Genomic DNA, 24,143 nt, shown 5'->3' with positions numbered 1-24,143 from the left:
GGTCCGACCGTGAGGTTCCTAATGTGGTGGTAGGACCACCTTTAGTGTGGCGGTCCAACCGCCACTGCGTGTCAGATTTGTGATAAGGCCCTAAGTATGTTAGCTTTAATATTGTAGGTAAGTTAGATATGATGAGTATGGTAAGTACGTATAAAATGTATGATAGGTTTGCTATGATGAGATTAAGTATGGTAGGTGGGCATGGTAGGTCAGTATTATAGGTATGATAGATTAGGGCCCATATTTATACTTTTTTAGCACCGCATTTGCATCATTTTTTGACGCAAAAGCAGCGCAAACTTACAAAATACAATTGTATTTTGCGTAAAAAAACGACGCAAATGCGGCACTAAAAAAGTATAAATATGGGCCTAGGTGTGGTAGGTATGCTAAGTTAGGTGTGATATGGTAGACAAAGTATAGTAGGTTAGTTAGGTAGGATATAATAAAGTTTTTGTCCGATAATTATATGTTTTCACTATTTATTCATTTTCTAGTGTTCATGCTTACAAATTTAACAACGTTATTGTGAAGCACAAAGACGTACTATTACGCTTTTGGAACGAGGCTGTTTCTTGGTTGCATCTTTAAGAAAGGCTAGATACACACATGTTTATTTTGTGAGCAAAAAAACGGTAAATCCAACAAGCAAAGTAAAACAAATGCATGCTCGAGGGAAACCAATGGATAGTACTGTGCCCTTATTTCATGACAGGCAACCAAACAGCAGCAGCAAAGTCATACATCTGCAATCAGTGCTTAATTTGTAAATAAAAATGTACCGGTGCCCAAAGACCTCCATATAAAAACGTGGCTGCTGCAATTAAATGCGGGCACAGGGATTACTGTGGCGGCGTAATCCTGAAACCATCTCGGGCCTCTTCAATTCATATAAAGTCTCCCCCGCCCCTTCAGATCACTCTTGCAACTTTCTGCTTTCTCTCTTTGTGACGCATTTTCGTTTTTCCCTTCCTCCGTCTTTCCCATATGTGTCTTTTGCTCGCAGCAAATGCTTGAAGCAAAAGAATAAGCCACGGCCCTCAAAAATAAGGGCCGTGCTCAGCACCGGAAACAACAAGCACAAATTAAGCACTGTCTTCAATTAAATGTTCCATATCATTACATCAACTGTGACTCAGTTTCAACTTACAGATCATGTTTTATCGGCAGTTCAACAAAAAGGCTACTTGATGTAACCACCCTCAAAATACCTTGGCCTGAACGGACAGCCCATCCAATCAATGGCAGGGGCGCAAAACATATGAAAGAGAGCTCTTGTCAAAGACAGCTGAATCTGTCTGCAGCTAAACCTAAAAATAGGGCTGAGCAGCAATTCGTGCCTAACATAGGACAGCTTGGGATCCTCAACCATCCATCTGTGCATAAATGTGGAGGTCTGCTTAGTGAAACCATTGGTATAAGTGCACTTAACGTGCATTTCTGTGGCCCTATATGGACATAGCTAGGGAGGTAGCTGGGGCGCGGATGACCGCGTGCATTGCAATGGTGCTGACGTCCGAACGGTGTCAGGGGACGAGGCGGCACAAGTCTAGATCGAGGACCTTTACGCTGTGTCCATTTCTTTCGGAAATGTACTAATGGACTTCCGGCCGCTCTTATGTCTGACCGAATATTTTAATAGTCGTGCTGCTCTTTGACGTCCGTCTATCCTTCAGGTGCTAATGGACCTCGGTCAGCGTGAGGTCTGTTTGTCCCAGCTGTATGAACACACCTCATGCTGTGTGACGTCTGTCTTGAATGTTAAAGTTTATTCGGTCTGTGTCGTTGCGTGTCCGGAATGTGTAAATTTAAATTGTCGTCGTGCTGTTGTAGGTGCTGCGTGTGTGTATCAGCCCCTTTGTGTTCGGCGCTATGGCCGGCATTACCCTGGCGCTGTGAGTCTCCAGGGAGACGCAGGCCCCGGCCTGACCGCAAACAAACAAGCGGCTGAGCTCGAGGAAGGAGCGTGCGTTCACGCTTGCAGCCGAGCAGAGTGCGGGGTGAGTGTAACGCGGGCTCCTGGTGTGCGGCCGGGCTCTGGCGGCCCCTAATTCACTCGCTAGGCATTTCTGATGGTCGCTTCTACTGTAAAATCATAATACCCACGGGTGACTTCGAGGGGTCCCTGCGGATAGATGTGATGATAACGACGGTTGTCTCTTGGAGTCACCGCAGGCCTCGCTCACAAGACCTGTCTCTGGTCAGCAGTTTGATTAGTTCCTTAATACAGCGGTTGTCTGATAATCACTGGATTTTTATAGATGGTCTACAGGGGGTCTCGGACCTTTCAAATGGGATTACCGAATAAAAAGAGAGCGATCCTTGTGTGCCTGGCGGTCACGTGGATGTTTGTAAGGGTCTCTGTGGGAGTGTCTGATGGTTGAGCAGGAGGTTGGTACTCACTGCGTCTCGGTCACCGCCTTGATCACTTCTATCTCTTGATGGCCAGTCCAAGCTTAACTGAGGACGAGTTTGGGTGTCTCCGTTGTCGACACAGCCTGTGTGACTCTCATCGTCTCAGATGTTCTCGTATGGTCACTCACTGCGGATGTTTTTGATAAAGACTGCTTCTGTCAAATTACTCTGATATAAAAAGGTGCTTCCTAGCGCCTCTGTGCCTCTGTGACTCGAAGGTCACTCTAGGTCTCTCCGATGGGCAATGCAAGCGGCTCTGGCTCACGTTGTCTCTCTCTTCTAGTTGCAGAGTGTGTTAAAGTTAATTACTGCAGGTGTCTTTGATTGTCTTTCTGTTGGACACTGCAGGTGTGAGTTCCAGTGAGAGTGTTTATGGTGGACACCGTGTGAGTCTCTTAGTCACAGTTGGTGTCTCTAATTGTGACGTCGAGTTTCTCTTCTGATTACTGAGGGCCTCCCTGACGCCGCAGTAGGTGTTTCTGGTGTTCCTTATATGGATCCCTACCTTCCATTCACAAGGTAATTTGATGTATAATTGCTTGAAGACTTGAAAGATAAGAAAAAAGCGGCGATGAGTCCAGATGGAACATTCACCAGGATAAGCCCATAAATTGCAGGACTGGAATGAAAGAAGAGATGCATGTTTTGTAATTTATAGCAGCAACCCTATTTGTGTTTATTTGAATTGTGGCACAGTTATCTATAGAGCTACCATATCTGTTGTCTTGTCTATATATTTTTATTAACCCCATCCAACTCACCTTCAAAATGTCTGATTCCTCCTTATCTAAGTGACACCCCAAAATGACGTCCCCTCCTTTTTCCTGCAACAAATTACACATTTTACAGTCACGCTTCTCCAGTCCATTACTTTCATATACATTTCATTATTGCCTGAACAATGAGAATATTTTAAATATTTTAAATTCCACGTGCAGCCTTTTATTTAGACTATCAGGTGGCCCGCTATCTGACAGGTCAACAAAAGAGCTGGCCATGACTCCCCTGACAGAAGACCGCCTGCCATATTTAGAGATCACCAACTGCCTGGCAGGATTTTCTGTAATGAAAGTGCATCCACCATTGTGGTGGATGCACTTTCATTACAGTTAAATGCCAGCTTGTTGGTTGCCGCACTTCTATTACTGTTAAATGCATTGGGGCTTTACTGCTGCAACCTCCCCCATGGGCAGTAGGTTTTGTCCCTGTGTGGCAGAGACATTTTAATATTTTCCTTACCAGGACCACCATCTCTGGCATGCTGGTCATGGCAAGAAAAAAAGAGCAATGTTTGCGGTTCCTAACAGCGCGGGTGAGCTTCACTGCGACCAGGCAGCCCCAGAAGCGGCCCACCCGACAAATCCAATGTTTGTGTTTACCTCAGTAACCATTTTCAGGGCCGTGGAACTATGTGATTCTGCGCATTGGAGAAGCCGGGAGGAGGTGCCTGACAGCAGGGCAAGGAGCCCTTTAAACCTTTCGTTGCGCTCCCGCCGTCGCGGGACGCGCATTGGAGAAGCCGGGAGGAGGTGCCTGACAGCAGGGCAAGGAGCCCTTTAAACCTTTCGTTGCGCTCCCGCCGTCGCGGGACGCGCATTGGAGAAGCCGGGAGGAGGTGCCTGACAGCAGGGCAAGGAGCCCTTTAAACCTTTCGTTGCGCTCCCGCCGTCGCGGGACGCGCATTGGAGAAGCCGGGAGGAGGTGCCTGCGCGCGGGCGGCGCCCGGGCGAAGCCCGGGCCAAGGGCGGGCCCGTCCTTAGCCCGTCAGAGACCGGAGGAGGCCGGGCTGGGCCCCCTCTCTTTCACCTGCAGTAAGAGATCAGCTTGTTATGTCTGAGTGTATAGACTATAGCATTATTCTACATCTCTGATTTGCGAAGCCTATTCTTTACTAAGCCCTCCCTCGATTAGTCCCTCCTCCAACTTGTCCCACTGTAACTGTAATTTGGACGTAATTTGGAGGGCTCCACTAATCAAATATATAGAAGTGCGCCATTCGGGGGGAGGAGCAGCCAGGGCAGGAGTCCTTAAACTTTGTTTTCCGCCCGTCCTGAGATCGGAGGCAGGGCCAGTTACTCCAGTGACAGGACACTGAACTCATAAGAAAGGGAGCTGCCTTCCCTCTCTTTTTCTTTTTTTTTTCCTTTTACCATTGTACTTGTATATATTTTATCTCACGGGCATCTACCCAATATGGGGAAAAGAAAGGCTATAGACCTACCAGCACAATCCAAGGGTACTAAAATCGCAAAAAAACGCCCAAGTAGACCCCCAAATCTAGGTACACCCAATGGGTCTAACCCACTGGATGAAATAGACCTTCTAGTTAAAGAAGTTGAGTCTATGTTAGGTACACAAACAACTATAGGGGCAAATAACTCCAAGAGAGGCCCCCCTAAGGATAGGAAAATCCCAGAGTTATTTAAAAAGAAGGGGTTAAGGGATTCTATAGATAACATAAAAGGGGTTGATGGAGATGGGGGCCCGCATAACTGTAGGGGCCCCTTCCCAAAACCCACTCATAACATACTGAGTCCTCCGGTATCCCAGTGGGGTCTCCAGCATGTACCACATACACCAACTCTCCTACCACTGACTCCGGTGATCAAGGTGGTCCCTAGTTTAGTCTGTACAAATCGCTTTGAACCTCTATTAACAATAGAGGATCCGCTCGTGCCCACGAGTATGTCCAAGTGCAAGCCAGCAGTTGGAACACCCAATCCTAGTGTTTTCTCTTTGTTCCCCCAGTTTGAGTCTGAAGGCAAAGAACCAGCAGCTAGTAGAGACAACCTGGCTACAGTTCTTCAGAGAGTCGATGAAGTTAAGGGATTGGTTCTAGTACTAATAGATCTTATGAAGAGCAATCGTGCTTGTGGAGGGATTTGTAAAGTCTGTGGGGAGGCCAGGGGGGAAGAAACTTTCCCATTGTCTGCCCCAACAAAGGGGACGGAGTTAAGGGACAATTCCTGTCTCCCCACTAGAGGGGGGTCAGTTCTCCAAGAGAGGGAAGATTACCATTGTGATCCTAATATCGACATTACAAGGCCCAGAAGGAGGTCTACAAACGTACCTAGACACAGAGACCATCAAGGTAATTGGTCAAGTAATTTAACTAGTGATAGAGCTAGAGGAAGGACCAGCAGATTCGACCCACCGGAAACTGTCCAATATTCCAGTTTTACACAAACCCCTAGCAAGTCACATAAGATCCCCTATTATAACATCACTCTTTCTCGCTATAATAACAAGAGTGTAGTTAACAAAGACCAGGACCTGCTTCCAAGTCAGGGAACTAATAAAATCTATCTGACCAATGTACCAAAACTACCGCCAGGGTTAGCTGAGAACCAAGCTTCCCTGATCAACAAAGTCATACACTGGATACGCTCCCGACGAAGTTGTCTCTCTGTTATTCGCTCTGACATAATATCGGCCAAGAGATGCAGCATCACAGGGACCAATTTTGACACAATAACTATTTTTCTTGAAGACAAGCATATGGTGTCACAACTAATGGACTTTGATTGTCGTACCCACTTGGATAACGCAACAACCAGGGGGGGAATAAGATTCATGTTACACCCACATAATTCTGGACCAGCCATGGGACCGGCAAGTTTCGATGGTTTAAATAATTCCCGTGGAGGTGCAGCACGGAAGGAAGATAATCCCAGGCCGCTGCCTAACCCAGTATGACTGTCTACTGACCTAGTAACTAATGTGATAGCCCGCCCCAAGGCCCCACATTTGATGGGGGATGATAAAACACCATCATCAAACATTTGTAGTAATGACCCGAGCGCGGTAGAGGCTGGATGCTCAAGCGTGGTGATAAATCAAGACAAATGTACATTAGAACTCATGTCATGGAACATTGCCGGCCTGGCAAAGAAATTAGATGATGATGAATGGGCCTCTTTTATTAAAAAAATAGACATATGTTTGTTTCAGGAAACCTGGGCGGAGGATGCTACTAATATTGATGGATTTCTCTCATTTAGTGCATCTGCTATACCTTCAGAGAAGGGGAGGGGTCGGGCAAAAGGTGGGCTCCTATTACTTGTTAATAAGAACTTGCAGTGCGACCATAAGCTTCTTGAAATTGATTCTGTAGATCTAAAAGCCATGTGTATTACGTTCAACAGAAGATTATCAATTGTTATTGTTAATGTTTATATACGATCGGTCCCAAATGGCTCCGAGTCCCGTACCCTGGCTATTCTGTCTGAATTTGTAGGAAGCCTCGACCCCTCAACTATCCTAATCATAGCTGGAGATTTTAATTGTACCTTCGAGCCTTCTATTCTCATAAGTGGTTTAACAGATGAAGAAGATGAGCAGTGGGGGATCCCACAATTATATATTACCCGGCCTTGTAAAAAATCTCGGGTGGCCATGCAATTAGCCACATTATGTTTAAACCATGGCCTTAGGGCCTGTAATGGTAGAACTCCATCTGATATGAATAGTGCACCTACTTTTAAAAGGGGCATGTCGATAAGCACTATCGATTATTTCCTGGTTGATGTTAGGCTGTGGCCCCATTTGGTAGACATGAAAGTAGAAGTGAGATGTGACAGTGACCATTTCCCCTTGCTCCTTACCCTTTCTGGAGAAATGTTCAGGAGAACACTCAACAACTATGCTACAATAATTCCGCCACCTTGCTGGAACAACAAATTTACCAAGATTACTTGGCCAAAAGTGATGTCCAACCCCCACCACATCAGAGCAATATATCAGATTTTCTTAAATAGTTTGGCTGAGTATGAAGATCAGGCTGTAGGGAATATTCCGATTCTCAAAATACATGACAGCATGACTACCCAGCTACGGGGGTTCTTTTACAAAACAAAGCGGTCTAAGCCACATGAAGGGACAGGGGCACGCAAGGGATGGTTTGATGAGAGGTGCTCAAAGGACAAGTCCGGGTTAAGAGTAGCAGTAATGTCTGGCTCCCAGGGGGAAATTAAACAAGCCAGGTCTCTATACAAAGTAACCTTGTCTAACGCTAAAAAGCGGTGGGAGGATTCTCTGTGGCAGGAACTATTAGATGCTTCCAGAGAGAAGAATAACAAGCGTTTCTGGGAACTTCTGTCCAAAAGAGAAAATGGAGGCAGGAGCTGTCCCAGCAACCATATTCAACCAGAAAGCTGGGTAGAGCATTTTACTACTCTTTATGCCCTACCAGAAGGCCCAATGGACACTAATGTGGTCCACTCTCCAACTAAATTGTTGGAATCAAACTCCAGCATGGCCCTCCAAGTGGTGGCTCAGTGTGTCCCTGAGGGTTGCCTTATCTTTAAAATAGAAGAGACCCTTGAGGCTATAATTAGCCTAAAACCTGGCAAAGCACCTGGACCAGACAAGCTCCCTGGAGATCTTTATAGATCGGAACCATCCATTTGGTCCTGGTATATTAATGCCATCTCAAATAGCATAGCTGCAGGGGGGCTAATTCCAGATACATGGAAGGGGGCAGAGATCATACCCATTTATAAAAAAGGAAATGCTAATCTTCCAGCTAACTACAGGCCAATTAGCCTCATAGACAACCTACAAAAAATATTTGCTAAACAAATTCTGCAGAGGCTAATCAACTGGGTCGAGAAGCACCAAATCCTCTCTCATTTACAGGCAGGGTTTCGTGCAAAAACTAGCACGATAGACCAGGTCTTTCGATTAGCCATATTGCATTAGAAATACGTTCTTGTGGCCAAGCAATGCCTGTATGTGGTATTTATAGACCTGCGATCGGCTTTTAACCTGGTCCCAAGAGCCAAGCTGTGGGAAGTGCTGGGTAGATTGGGAGTCCCAGAGGATCTTTTACTCCTGTTAAAACGACTACATGAGAACACCTATGCCCAAGTGAGGTGGGGTGAACAAGGCGAACTGACAGAGCGGATCCCAATTAGACGAGGAGTTCGCCAAGGTTGTGTGCTAGCCCCCCTACTGTTTACCGTATTTATTAATGAAGTAGTAAAGACTGTGTCCATAGGCCAGAATGATGCCCCTTCCCTGAATACACAAAAAATTCCCATCTTGCTTTTCGCCGATGACTCACTTCTCATCTCTAAGACACCAATGGGGTTGCAAACCCTTGTTGACCGGTTTAGCCAATTTTGTAGTGATCATGGGTTGGAGGTTAATATTAACAAAACTAAACTGATGGTGTTATCTAAGGGACCTAGGAAAAAATGTTCCATCCATATTGAGGGAGTACTGTTGAAGGAAGTAAGCTCTATAGATTACCTGGGAGTTAGGTTAACTAACAAACTATTATGGGAAGAGCAGATTACAAAAAGTGCAGGGCTCCTACAACACAGAGCCTCATCTATATTGCGTTTTTATCAAAGCACCTCTACAAAAGTAGTTTCCCCAGCAATAAAAATTTATACAGCTAAGGCTCAAAGTGCAGCCCTGTACGGAGCGGAGGTATGGGGTTACGCTAACTGTAATAAGATCAGTGTGGGGGAAAACAATTTTGCAAGGGCCTTAATTGCATGTCCACGTACCACACCCTTGCTCCCATTATTTCTAGATCTGGGGTTAAGCCGAGTAGCAGATCTAGCTACTCTAAGACCTCTCCTCTATTGGATTAGGTTGTGGACAACCCCCGAACTAGATATATACAAGACCGCACTACTCGATCTATTGAAATGCCAAAACGCTAATACTCTTCCCTGGGTTCGCCATGTGGCCCATTGGCTCCGGCTATTGGGTCTGGGCGATTACTGGGAAAATCCCCATAAATTAGAGAGACGGCACAAAAACGTTTTAAAGTTAACCTATTGGTCTTATGTTAAGGATAACTACATAACTCACAAATCCCATGGTCGCTTAACTAATTCCTTCATTGATACTAAATGGTCCCCAAAGTTTGAATCCTATTTGGATGTGATACCGGATTCGCAGGGCAAGAGCTTATATGCAAGGTTTCGCTTTGGCTCTTTGCCCCTGTTGTCACTGATTCATAGGTGGGGGCCGACTAACCTTCCCGATATATGCCCTGCCTGTGGCAGTACTTTCGAAACCATTGAGCATTTCATGTTCTTCTGCCCAGCCTATGCGATTCCACGTTTAAAATGGATTCGCAATATTTGCAGGGACATGGGATTCAAGAACTGCTCTTTGGCTCTACGGGTTCTAAAAAGCCATAATTCAACCGATGTAATTCTCTCAGTAAGCAAGTATCTAGCAACAGCTTGGCGCATACGATGCCATCTCCAAAAAGTAATTCAAAGTCCCATCCCTTTATAGATAAGTTTTAGAGCCACATGTGCAATTCAAGTTATTGTCCTAATGTTTTTACACCAAGTTAAAGATGTGTACTTATTTATTCCTTAAGAATTATTTATTATCCTGTTTTATGTGCTTTTATGGCCATGGATCGAACAAAGTTGATGATGATGATGATGATGATGAATTATTGACCATGTGGTTTAGATAGGGCTTTGGAACAGATTTTTCTTAGATAATACGTGGGTAATCATTTTGTGGTTCTGCTACTGTATCACTAGTGTTAGCCGCAAAGAGCTATTTTTATGCACTTGTCTGGCATTAGTGCCATTTTAACATGAATCTGATAACCATTTTAAGTTACTATATAAGCTTTTATTACATTGTGCTTGTGTTTTTAATGACTTGACAGTGCCTAAATTTGCCTATACGATTGTGCCGGTTGCAGGCGCCCTTACTAAAGTATGCCACTTAAACTACCAAGAAACTGTACTATTATGTAACATCAACTCAGCACTCTAAAGCTTAAATCATGGGCCTAATAGCTTGCACTTATCTTGGTGATGGTACCACCTGGGAAACTTGAATCTGAAACCATCTCATATTGTTTTAAGAGCCTTAAATATTTGTATTATTTTTAACACTATGAAGCAGATGTTTAGAAACCTTGGCATCTAAATGTTAAGTTATGTATCCGGAACAATGGTGGACTATAGTAGGCCATGGCCTATAGAAGTTATTTTTATTCTAAACTCTATTTTATGCCAGTGTGGAAGTATAATGGAACAAATGCACCTTCTTTGTATAATTTAATGTGTAACTTTTATGACCCATGGTCGAATAAAGTATATATATATATATATATATATATGTGATTCTGCAGCCACAGATTTTCTATGTAATTATTGATTTGCCCCATAATCCACAATCAGTTTTTCAGACTGCAATAACAAACTGTCTCAGCTCCAAACAGCTAATACTTAGCATATGTAATGTAACATGCAGCTCCGACACTTTGAAAAAAATATACGGTCAGTTTCACAGGCTGATTATTGTAATTACACCGCGGGATTAAAGAGGCAGGATTTATTTTGAGATTGTTTTATTGTATCCAAATGATGAACAGAAGTGTGGGATTTAAGGTAAAGAAGTAAAACAAGTTGGTGGCCTCAAACCCTACCATTCACAAAATCGTCAGGTTTGCCACTGTAATAAAATGTTTGAAAATGTACACAACCCCTTTTATGAGTGGGGAAAGTCATTCTGACTCCCAGATGAGGTTTTGCGTTTCATAATGAATCATAATTAGGACAGGGAGTGAAAAGGCTCCCTACTCATAATTGTTACACGCTGTGATATGTGTCAATTATGTGCGAACGCAACTACGGTGAAAACCCTTGATTTAATACCCACACTTCAAGGAAGGTGATATCTGATACGCAAAGGGGACACTGTCCCTCGAGGATAGCTTCTACTTGGTGAATTGTGTCTGGCACTTCCAGCATGGGCAGACAGTGGTCCTCTGCTTGCTCCCCCGATATAAACTCCTAAACAGGAAACAGGTTTGAAGTATCATCTGTTCCTTCAAGGGACACAGACCGTTTTTTTTCTTTGTTTAAAATCACATTTGGCAATTTAAATGCAGTTACTGAAGTCTGTTGTCACTGTAGGCCTACACTTACGGCCAGTCATGACGGGTCGCAAATACTGCCCTGCTAATTAATATTAGACAGGTTCTTTGCCACGTTCTGCAAATGGGCAATTTGTGATGCCATATATTACTAAAGAGATAGTATAGCGTGCAACACCCCTGTGCACACACAGTTTTCACTGTACAACTTTCATAGTCCTGGTTTGCGAACCAGCGTGGCTACAAAGGTATCTTACAACGTTGAGAAAGATACACTTGTAAGTCTTCTCTTTCTCTTGTAGGTAACTTTACTAGTTTTGGCTATTTACTACTTATAAGTGTAAAATTAGACAAAAGTGTTCATTTACATGTCTGCACCCACTGAAGAACTAAGCTACACAGTAAAAAAGGAGCAGTAGTAAGCTCAGCACCACCCAGGGCCAGCCACTGATTCTGCAACACCCTCCCACAGAAAATAATGGAGGAAGGGGCTTAAAATAGAACCCTTTAGGAAATAATGTTAAATGAAATTCATTTTTTGTCCTTTTAAAAATATATAAAAGATTAATTTAATGTTACAACATGTAACTATAATTTTAAAATGAACATTATTTCATGATACAATATTTTAATAATCTTTTTTGATTTAAAAATAAATGTAACTTTTTTTAATTATTAAATTAAGTTAATTATATACATAACTTTTTGCAACTTTTAATATATAGTAAATACATATAAACATTTCACTTTTTTAAAATAAATCTTTAAAAAACATTGTTCATTTAACATATTTAAATTACTTAAATATGTGATTCAAACTGAAGTTATTAGTGCTATTGCTTTTTTGTAGTTTGTTACAAATTTAAAATAAATATGTAAAATTAATTTACGTTGCTACTTAACTGAAAATATCTTTACACTTTTTTTTAAAGTTTAATAACTTTGAAATAAGTTATCTATACTTTGCCATAGGGAGATTGCTGTAAATTAATTTTATATATTTACTTAAAATGTAAAATAAAATAAAAATGTTACAGCATTACTAGCTTAATTTGCATTTAAAATGTAATTATTTTTACTATATTACATTAAATTAAAATGATTTTCTCAATTTTAGAATAATCAAAGATCCCATCTTGATGTAAAAAGTTAAAAGTTTTATTATATATCGTTAATTATCACAAATGATGTATAGAATTATTTAAAATTAATTTCATTATATAATAATATAACTTAATGTTACATTACCTTTTACATTCCAGAAAAGTTAATAAAATATTTCACAATTAAATAATAATTATGTTTTATGTTTATAAACTTTTTTTACATTGAATTAAATGTATCCATATTTTAACTAGTTTAAATAATTTAATTTAATGGTATTTCCTATGGCGTTTTGTTTTAATTCCTACTTCCACTATTTTCTACTGGGAGATGTTGCACTATCACTGTTGGCCATGTGTGGTGAGGGACTTACACCTGGACTGAGCTGGAGTAACTTTACTACTGTTGGAGACCTTTTTAGTTATAGTGACTTTAGAAGTGCAGTTTATGAATGCAAAAGGGTTTACTCTTTGGTGAGAGGGTCATAATCCCCCTAAAACTCCACCTAACCATTTCTAAAAACCTCACTGCTGTTCCCTAACGCTATCCCTTTTAGTAGTAAGTATTCTCCTTTTCCAGACACTTTTCCTGGTCTTTCCCACGTTTACTATTAAGTAGTACACTTACATGTGTGAGAAACTCTGTTTAGAAAAGAAAGGAGAGGTGGAGGTGGAGATTTACACTCATAGCTTTGTAAATTGCACTTAGTAGTAATTAACTAGTTCTACTATAGTACTATTTCATGTACTACAAAATGCAGCTTGTTAATCGGGTTCTGTAGGAGAGTACACTGGATCCTTTGCAGCGAGACAAAATCATATATAGGGTAGAAAGACTCAAGGGCCGATTACGAGTTTCGCGGTCCGACTGTCGTCATGCCGATGGCCTCACCCCCCATGGTGTTACTATGTTTCCACCGGGCTGACCAGCAGAAACATCATATTATGACTTTTCTGCCAGTCAGCCCGGAGGAAACAGTGTGGCGGCATTGGCCTTGGCTCCCTTAGGGAGCCAAGGCCAGTGCCGTCGCACACCAGCACCCTCGGAACACGCACTGTCTGCATAGCATAGCAATGCAGGTGCTGGCAGGGCAGCTCCTGTATTGTCCACAACATAGTCATGGATAGTGCAGGGGCCCCTCTTTAGACCCCAGCACTGGCTTTGTGACAGCCTTTCCATGGCCGTGCAACCGGCATGGAAAGGCTGGCGAAAAGTGGAGTCGTGATCAGCATGGCAAGGCCGAACTCGGCACCGCCATCGCTCACCATGACTCTGACCGACACCAACTCATAATTAGGCCCTTATTCTTTCTTTGTCATGAAAATGTTTTGCTTCACTTTCAAAGAGACTCATGATGACGTTAAAGTGTTCAAAAAGCACAAGTTATTTCAAGAGGGAGATCAGAATTTACAAAACTCACAAACACTTAACACATCTTTTGACAATCTGAGCTCTCAAATCATAACCTACGCATTAGTGAGGCACTTGGATAATTAATCCGTTCGATACCGTACTGCATGGCTGTTTCAATGTGGTGTGAACATAATTTCCCTTTTACATCTTATTGTTTTCACCTACTTTGCATGTCCCTACTGCATAATGCAATAAATCCTGTCATATAATCATGCCAGGGGTGCTTGAAAGGTGTGTAGTTGGCAACATATTGCTTCAGTCCAATTCACTTTCTACTGTGCAGCATATTTGCGAAGACATCGCTTGAGCTTTCGCACCATCAACGTCCTGGCGAGAACTAAGCTGAAAGTCACTGAAAGCTGTTTTGGCTGATTTGAGGTGTCTTATAATTCAAAGACTTATATTCGGGAATCTCTGATGGCCTCACATGAGGCATTGGTGTTTTATGTTTTCCTTCCCCCTCCTGGCGGCTGGCCAATGGGCATACAATCTGGCATAGTCCCTGAAAAGTGGGAGCAGGCACCTGCTCGACCTGAGGCGAGGACGCAGTCACCAATAAAATCTATTTTGCTTTCCAACCAGCTGCATCATCTGAATTTATTAAGCAAATTATTCACCAAACTGCATCGGTTCCTTCTGTTTTTAAAATACTTCTTCTACAACACATTTCTGAATGATAGGTTCGATGCAGTATAAAATACCACAAAGGGTTAGTATGCTTGCTGCAAAACACAGCGTGTAATATTCATGTTCCCATATTTATATTGCTACCACTGTGGCCTGCTGTTTTATTTTTCATTCAATGTCTTTATTTGATTATGCATATTACAGCCAAATGGGCCAAGAGCCCTGACGATCCCAGACTCATAGTTTTTGTCATGATCTGGCTGAGCAGCACAGCTGTCATACGACAACTGTGTGATAATCACCGGGAGAGGGGCTTTGGCTCTGCCTACACGTTGGGAGTGAGGAGTACGTTGGGAAGAAGGTGTGGTCTTCCACAAAAAGTGCTTGCACTCCACATAGCTGTGATTGTTTTGTTTATTTATCCAGTTGCCTGAGGTTGAACTTTCAGGGACATACACATGATGTAAGCCTATTAAAGTGTTTTACATACCTAGATAATTTATGGTGTTTTTTTCTGGCAGCAACAAGGATGGGAGGAGGGCAGTCATTAACCTATGTCGATTTTAGGACTTACTTAACAGTGCAACTTTTATCTGCCCTTTTAACCTACACCAATATTACAACAATCTACAGTTCTTTGCTTCCACACAAATACATACATAGACTTTCTCATGCATCTATTTGTAATGCTTCACATTAATAAACAATTTTTTCTAAAGTCAGACCTATTGACATTGCCACTGCTTGTTGTAAATTATGTTCATATTATTTATTAAATGTATGGTTGGTAGCATTTGTGTTTAAATTATCTTGTACAGTAAAAAAAAAGTCCCCTTGTTGTGTGAATGGTATGCAGTGGGGCAAAGGGAAGTTGTCTTTTTGTGTGTGTGCATTTTTTGTTTTATATATTTGGGTGAAGATCTGCACTTTGGTAAGGTAGCTGCGTACTTCCCATTGAGACAATGTGTACATACTCGGGACATTATCTCTATACTTGTGCAACAGCGCCCATCGTTGACATATTGTGAGGTTTGTTCGACTGACATGATTATCTATTGCATAATGGTCACCTTTCCACAGTGGTGCACATCATTGATCTCGTGTGGCCTTTCTTGATATGAATAAGATTATCATGCCACAATGGTGGTGAAAATCCATTCCCCACGATGGCCATCCTAAGTATTTCATGATGTTGTTAAATAGGCACAAAAAGCAGAGTCTGTGCATGTGTGATGGTGGTACATGTACGTTTTAAAAAAAAAATGGTAAGTTGTGGTTTGGAACCTAAACATGTATGTAATAGAAAGTGAAAATCTTGTTGCACTTCCAGCTTTGGCAGTCATTTCATGCTTTGATCAAGCTTTCTTTTGCTTTTTAACATCACTATTGCAGAGTACATACATCTGGTGTAACCTGTATGTCCTGTAAACTCTATGTAAGGGGTAAGATTTGTGTAATTACTTATAGAAGTTTTTTTTCTTTCCCGAATATTGTGCTTTAAAATCCACTCGTATGTTCAATTTTACACAGTTTTCTTAGGGGCAAAGGGGTGAGAGTTTCTGTAATACTCCTATCAAGGAATCGGATCACTCAGTTAATCCAGCATTTACGTTAAGCATTTACACCCCTCCACTTTGATATTTGACCAGTCATCACTGCAACGTTAACATATTGGTAAGTGTATATAAGGGTTAGGTAACACAAGAAGGGCCTCATTATGAGTCTGGCAGTCTTCAGACTGTGGCGGACCGCCGCGGTCGTGGCGGTCCGACCGCCACATCGGACTGCCAACACCGCCAGGTTCCCGCCAGTCAGCAGCCTGGTGGTCCCGGCAGTTGTAATGCACCAGGGTGGCGCTGCATGCAGCCCCACCCTGGGGATTACGAGTCCCCATACCGCCAGCCTTTTCATGGCGGTTCTACCACCATAGAAAGGCTGGCGGAATGGGGGTCTCGGGTGCTCCCAGGGGGCCCCTGCACTGCCCATGCACTTGGCATGGCAGTGCAGGGGCCCCTTGAACAGACCCATCCTGCATTCCACTACCCGAATTACGGGCAGTGGAATGCACAACGGGTGCTGCTGCACCCACCGCACTGCCACATTGTAGCCTGCTTGATTACGAGCCGGCTGTAATGTTACAGTCCTGTGTGTAGACCACAATGGCAGTCTAGTGGTCAAACTCATAATGAGGCCAAAAGTGGCAGCAGCACCTGGGAAGATTATGTGGATCTCACAATTGTTTAAACTTTACATGTTTTGGAGGGCACACTCTGTGCCTGCGAGCCCTGTGGACTTCTGGAATTGATTATGCGCCTTCTTCTTCTTTATCCACCTCTCATTTTTTTCTGCTACAAGAGATACGTTGCCATTTGCATATCTCACTCTGAATTGGTTCCTTTTCTTGAAATATATATAGTGAGTAATGCACCTATACCTCCACACTTTGTGAAGCACGATTATGACTATACTACAGAAAGAACAAAATGAATAAGCAATATACAAATAAGAAAGAATTGGTGAGGAAATTGGAGTTTTGCCAGTGCTTCTTTTGCAATGCTGTTCAGCACCAGTAAAAAGCAAAATGTTTTTTATGCAGCATCTGCAAAAATAACAAACAAGAAAGACAAAATGTGTCATTATGTGATGTGTGCATAGTCCATATGCATCATGATGGGGAACATCCGGAACAATGACTTCGGAACCACGGCATTGTTGTTAATGCAAGCAGAACCACACTTGCGTTAACAATGACTCCCTTTTTCTCTGCTGTTAGACCTGACAGCCTTAGGGTGGTCACCCCCAACATTTTGCCTGCCTCCCTCCACTTTTTTACACTGTTTTTGCTGGTTTTTGGACTATGCGCACTTTGCCACTGCTAACAAGTGCTAAATTGGTTTATACCCAATTGGCATATTTTATCTAATGGTAAGTCCCTAGCAAAGTGCACTACATGTACCCAGGGCCTATAGATTGAATGTTGCTAGTGGGCCTGCAGCACTGGTTGTGCCACCCACATAAGTAGCCCCTTAACCATGTCTCAGGCCTGCCGTTGCAAGGCCTGTGTGTGCAGGTTCACTGCTACTCCGACTTGGCATTTAAAAGTACATGCCAAACCTTAAACTCCCCTTTTTCTACATATAAGTCACCCCTAAGGTAGGCCTTAGGTAACCCACTTAAATCCTTCTGTGCCTTACAATCCACGTCTGGGCTGAGCTGGTTGACAGCTCCCTTGTGCATTTCACCCAGACAACCACAAACACAGGATGCTCAGTCACACCTGAACACATCTGCATACTGAATTGGTCTTCCTGGGCTAGAAGGGTCGAGGGCTTGACACTTACATTTCAAAGAACAGTGGCTTGCCCTCACACCATGGACTGCCAAACCCCCTACTGGGACCCTGGCAGACAGGATTGTCCTGAAAGGGGACCCTGTGCACTTATAAGCCACTCTTTGAAGTCTCCCCCACCTCAAAGGCACATTTTGGTACATAAACTGGGTCCCTGACCCTACCAACTCCGACACTTCTTGAAAAGACACCTCCTGGGAAAGAAACTTTGAACCAGAACCTGCAACCTGCCTTGATAAGCTGCCTGGCTGCTCAAAGGACTCACCTGGACTGCTTTGCTGTAAAGGACTGCTGCCTTGTTGTTGCCCTGCTGCCTTGCTGGCCTCTGGCTCTGCTGAGAAGTGCTTTCCAAGGGCTTGGATTGAGCTTGCCTCCTGTTTCCTGAAGTCTCAGGGCCAAAAAGATTTCATCTCTGCAAAGAACTCCTTGTGCAGCCAAAAATCGACACACAGCCTGCCGGAAATGCCACTCAGCCTGCTTAGCGGGGAAAGAATTCCCACATCGCCGAACCGGAACGACGCAGCCTGACTCCCCAAGTGGAGATTGACGCAGCGCTGTAACCGGAACTTTGATGCACAGCCCACTGGATCGATGTATCACCGAGCCGGAACAATGCAGCCTGACTTCTTGCGAGAGGAATCAACACAGCACCTGCTGTGCGACAGAAACTCTGACAAAACATCCACCGGATCTACGCAGCTCATGTGACTTTGTCCTGTGCTCCCCAGATTTCCACGCATTGTCTCTGGGCATCAAAAGACCCCGCATCGCAAAGAGGATTCAAGCTTGCGTGTTGGAATTTGACGCAAAACCCTTTCCGCATGGAAAAGAATCAACGCTTCGTCTGTGAGCGTGGAAATCTGACGCTCACCTACCTTTTTCAACACATCTCCTCCTCTGCGGTCTTCGTGCATGTAAGTTTGACACAAACCAGGTACTTTGGGCTTTCAAGAGACCATTGTTGCTTTTAAGAACTTAAGACTCATCTTATCCTTACAAAAGTGATATTTCAACTTATATTGATCAAATCTTGATCGTTTTGACCTTAATCTACTCAGATAAATATTCTATATTTTTCTAAACCTGTGTGGTGTATTTTTTTAGGTGTTTACACTGTGTTATTGCATGATTTATTGCACAAATACTTTACACATTGCCTTCTAAGTTAATCCTGACTGCTCAGTGCCAAGCTACCAGAGGGTGGGCACAGGATAATTTGGATTGTGTGTGACTTACCCTGACTAGAGTGAGGGTCCTTGCTTGGACAGGGGGTAACCTGACTGCCAATCAAAGACCCCATTTCTAACATCTGCCTTAACCACACATGTGCTGAACAACACACATGCGTGGTTAAGGCAGAGAAAAAGGGGGTCAGCATCTGGAGAGGACGCAGTAAGGTAAGTGGGGCTGGGGGTAGTTTTTAGGGGTGGGGTGGATTCAGGACTTGGGGTGGGGAGGTCGGGGTAGTTTGTTTTTTTAGGGGAGGGGTTGGGGGATCAGAGTAGTTCTGGTTTTTAGAGGAGGGGAGATCAGTCAGTTCTGTTTTTAGGGGCGGGGACGGAGGTGAGGGGCCGGGGTAGTTTTGTTTTGGGGGATGGGGGTCAGGGGAGTTTTGTTTTGGGGGAGGGGGCTAGGATCACTTTTGTTTTTGGCGCAGTGGGTCTGAGTAGTTTATTTTTTGGGTGTTGGGGTTGGGGGATCGGGGTAGTTTGGTTTTTGGGGTGGGGGTCAGGGTAGTTTGGTTTTAGGGGGTGGGGGATCGAGGTAATTTGTTTTTTGGAGGTGGGGGATGGGTAGTTAGTGTTTTTGGGGGTGGAGGTAGGGGTAGTTTGGTTTTTGGGGATGGGGTAGTTTGGTTTTTGGGGTGGGGATCGAGGTAGTTTGTTTTTTCGGGTTGGGGGTCAGAGTAGTTTGGTTTTTGGAGATGTGGGGATCGGGGTAGTTTGGTTTTTGGGGGTGGGGGATCGAGGTAGGTTTGTATTTGGGGGGTCGGGTAGTTTTGTTTGTGGGGGTTGGAGGGGTCGGGTAGTTTAGTTTTTAGGGGCAGGGAATTTTTATTTGGGGGTGTTGGGGTCGATTGTTTTTAGGGAGGGTTGGGATAGGTTTTAGGGCTCAGGGTGGGTGGGGGGTACCGGGTAGTAGTGTTTTTAGGGTGGGTTAGGGGTGGCCTGCGAAAACCACACATGCCGTTCCACACATGCCTTTACTAGGCATGCCTTTACAATGAAAAGTCGTTGTAAAGGCATGCGTGGTAAAGCCATTCGTGGAAACGCAGCAGTCGTTGTTCCAAACACGTTGTTCAGTCATGCGTGGTTGTCACATGCATTGTACCATCATACATTCATCAAGATGCTACTGGAGGCACATCATTCAATAGGCATCCACATGCGTGCACCTAATGATTGGCACAGACGCCAATTTCTTTATTTTTTGTTTATTGATTCAAGGTAGGAGATGCCACTTGGATTGGTAAATTGAAAACATAATTGTACCTGCACAAAAACACTTTCTTGAGAGTGGAGTGGCCCAGCAGCAAGTGGTAGCTGCCAGGCCTTCCAAAACATATAGATATTTTAATTATTGCAAAGGATGTGGGAGGGGAAAGGAACTAAAAGTTGGCTGGGGGAGCAGTGGGAGAGAGGAGCAATGGACAGGGGGGTGAAGAAAAACATTATAAAAAAATTATAAATAAAGCTAAGGAGGAGGAAGCAATGGACAGCATTGGGGGTGGGGAGCAACACAGAATGACTGAGTTCTGGGGCTACGGGGGTTTGGTTGGGAGCAAGGCTGGACTAGCCATACTGGGCATCAGGCGTTCCCCTTGGAGGCTCGTAGGTAAGGGGGGTGCTTTCATTACTGGGAGGAGAGAGATTTTGTAACAGTGCAGCAGTTTTAAAAGCACTGCAGAGTTCCTTGTATTTCCAGTAGTTTTCTGGCAACAATAAAAAGGGCCAAGATAACTCTGTTGATTAATGTACCTGCTGAGAGAGATCGTAGTTGTGTCTAGTGGCAGTTTTGACTCATCTAAGGTAGTGCAAAGGGTTAATATGGCTGCTGCAAAGAATGTGTACTATGGAGATCATGGAGCAGTATTTTATGTGCAATATTCAGTGGGATACTGCTTTTGTCACAGAGATCCTTTTGTTACTGTGCAGTTCATAAATAACAATCCTAATCTAGCACAGTGAGCTATGAACTGCCATCAAAGAGATGCATGCAAACTTCATGGTATAGGTTAGAAAGTTATGTTTTTCCCCAGTCTTTGATTATCCTTATTTTGCTAAAAATGGCTTGTTTGGGTTGAAATGCATATTAGTAAAGTCAACCCTGACCACTGTGTTACGTTCTAAATCCCCAGACCAAGCACTCTTAAAAAATGCCTACCCGTATGGATGACATGTGTATCCTACACCTTGTAGTCTCCGTTTTTCGTATGTAACATTTCCTATATACTGCTTTAAACACAATTGATTAATTGTTTCTGGGTGTGTGTGTGTGTGTGTGTGTGATGTAAAGTGCTCCAGCACCCTACGCTGGTAAGAGAGGTGCTATAAAACAAATGAAATACATATGAGAGAGGAGCAATGGAGAGATGAAAGACGCTGTTAGAGGGTGATGGTGAGAGAACCACTGAAGCGCCCCAATAAAGATTGCTGGGTCCTGGAGCACTGTATGGTCATCGTTTACTATTTTTTTTAAAACTAATACAATTGAACATATCATGAAAAATGTGTTGTGAAATGCACAGGTTTGGCCAGTTTTTCCCAAAGTTTCATGAGGGGGAGGCCCTCTCCCAAGTCGCACTGTAGTGGTCAGGCTTGCTCGCTATGCACCCTATAGGGGCCAACAAACATTTGCCAGGGCTGCTTTGGGTTCACAATCCAGCCCTGGTTGGGAGTAACCTACACATGATGGCAAGACCATGAAAACACATACACTCTCCTGACTGTTTAAAGAAAAAGAAAATAGTAGTTATTTACACTGTGAGCAGAAGAAGGATAAACCTATCAAAGAAATTGTAAAGAGGCTGCAGACCAAAGGAAGGGCAAACACAAAAAGAAGGCAAGTTCTTGAATAAAGAGATGGCAAATGAAAGTGGCAGTAAGGAAGGAGCATCGCCCCACTGGCTGAGCCAGCAGCTGACAAGTAAAATTATATTTTATTATTGTTTTATTTTTCAGATGCTGGCTCAGCCAGCATGTGCAGGGAGCGGTGCGGCTGGACCGGGCCATGGGGGGAGGAGGAAGGGTGGAGTGCACTAAGTGTGCATATCAGTTTGGCCTGCCGTCTTAGGCCGGGCAAACTGGCATGCGCACTTAAGTTTTTCCAACCTGGCTGTGTTGCACAGCCGGGTTGGAGAAACTGCACAGACTCCAGTGCACTTTCTGAGTGGCAGACCAAGCTGCTCAGACCATTCCTGACGCTGCTCTCATGCTAGGTATAGCATGAGAGTAATGCCAGGATTACATGGGGGAGCCTGTGCTGGTGTCGCAGGGACTGCTGGGACACCACCGGAAGAGGAGCGAGGTGGCCGGCGGTGGCGGGAACAGGTAAGATTTTAAATATTATTTTACTTCCCCCTTCACTCCCTGTCAGTCCCCTTGAGATTTGCGGCCGCCGCTGAGTAAAGGTACCCAATAGGAAACCGTGATATGGCTCCAAACTCACCATAAGTCTTTGGTATACTCCAACAGAGGGTTTTGACCTAAAGCAGCCAAAATCTGCATTGTATATGAGACCTACAAATGATGCCTGGGTGTGAACTGTGTTCTGTAAAATGTGAAGGAATATATATTTGTGGATGGCAAGTGCCCTCTAGTGCACAATGTGTGAAAAGCTCCGAAGAGGATCCAAACACAAGTGAGCCTAGCAGACATGATCGTGGAATGTGTTGTACGGAAGCAAATCAGGCCAATCTACACATCTGAACTACACCATCAATGGTACCTCTGACTGCACTTATTACTAACTCGTGTGAATGTTGAATATTAGAAAAACATTCTTGTACACTTTGATGGCGCGTTGCATTGGTGTATCAAGGGTACCATGGGCCCTAAAGCAAGGGGAATGGTCCTCACATACCGTAGGTTGGTAGTATAATACAGCCATAATTGGGGTGCAGTGGCCCCCCTCAGACTCTTGGAGCCCATTGTTAATGTACCTCGTACACTATTGGTTGCTACGCCAGCTACGACTGTTCATCTTTTCTTTTTTCAAGCAGTTGTGAAACTTGTTTTTTTGTTTGCTGTGGTCATCTTTTCTGCCTTTCTCTCTGTTGCTTCGGGTCAAAGTTTAATGATGAAGGATAAGTTCCGATCCCCAAAAAAGAGTGTCGATCACCACCACGTTCAGCCACCATCACATCTTACTTGCACAGGCAACCTGACCTTACAAAGCTGTGCACAGCCCTGAGCATTCTAACTTTTACATCCATTTTTCTTTCAGGCTATTGCAGCTAACCTTCCTAAGTCTCTGGAATGAAAATACTTCTATTTCCTAATATGTTGAAGACCGGAAGGACATTTTGTAAGAGGTCCCAGGGATTTTAGTCCTGAGTTAGGTGAACTCAACTCAAATTGTATAGTTTTAAGCCCCTGTGAAGAACATGACATCTTAATTCTTCTAGTACATTCTCACTATTCTATGTTTATTGTGTTATTGTTGGTGTTTTACGTAAACAGCCATGAAGTTCCTTTTAGTGAAAAAAATAGAAATTTATATTAAAATAAAGTCACTGGCATGCCATAGTAGTAGCAGAAGTTTAGGTTTCGTGGGACATTCTTTGCCACTTCAAATAAGAAAACATTTTTGTGTAGATAGCGCATCAAATCATGCCACATTTCTGTGGTATTTAGGCAAATAGTAGCTGGTGCCCAACCCAAGTTAATGGTAATCAATGAACCTACCTCAAGAAAATGAAAGATTGCTATAATTTTTGTAGGTTCACAAGATTTAGGAGGATCCTCCTTCTCGAGTGGTATGAAAAGTGGGGCTGCTTTATGAAGTCAGACTCATTTTCTAGTGGAGTGGAGGAAACATACTGAATCGGGCGTTCAAATATTAAAGCTATTATATGAATTTTAAGCCCATACCATAGTATAACAACTAAGAGGATTAACATAAAACCCGTATGTACAAGGTTAAAGTAGGGGGAAAGAATCCTCAGGTCCTCACAGTAGTCACTAAGTTACAGAATATGTTTTGGGTGCACCTGATTTAAAGTATAAGTTTAGGTGAAACATGGATCACGTGGGAGCATGGTCACAAATTCAAAAATACTCAAACTCTATGTAAATGATATTATGGCTGCTAATAAAATGTCCCATGCTATTAGGGAAGGGAATTTGCTGCTGCTTCTGAGGGGGG

At 43.4% G+C, this 24,143-nt stretch overlaps 1 protein-coding gene across 1 annotated transcript in view; it reads left to right on the top strand.

The window, feature by feature from the left end:
- Positions 1 to 1,946: 1,946 nt before the first annotated feature.
- The window catches only part of LOC138302149 (probable DNA double-strand break repair Rad50 ATPase), a 135,073-nt gene continuing 112,876 nt past the window's right edge, over positions 1,947 to 24,143 (top strand). Inside the window, exon 1 of the mRNA XM_069242510.1 lies at positions 1,947 to 2,000. The gene's annotated coding sequence lies outside the window, so the exon portion shown is untranslated. The remainder of the gene's footprint in view (positions 2,001 to 24,143) is intronic.

The sequence above is a fragment of the Pleurodeles waltl genome, chromosome 6, assembly GCF_031143425.1.
Source record: "Pleurodeles waltl isolate 20211129_DDA chromosome 6, aPleWal1.hap1.20221129, whole genome shotgun sequence".
Lineage (NCBI taxonomy): Eukaryota > Metazoa > Chordata > Amphibia > Caudata > Salamandridae > Pleurodeles > Pleurodeles waltl.
The sequence above is the reverse complement of the archived record's forward strand: the minus strand, read 5'-3'. Positions and strand labels throughout refer to the sequence as shown.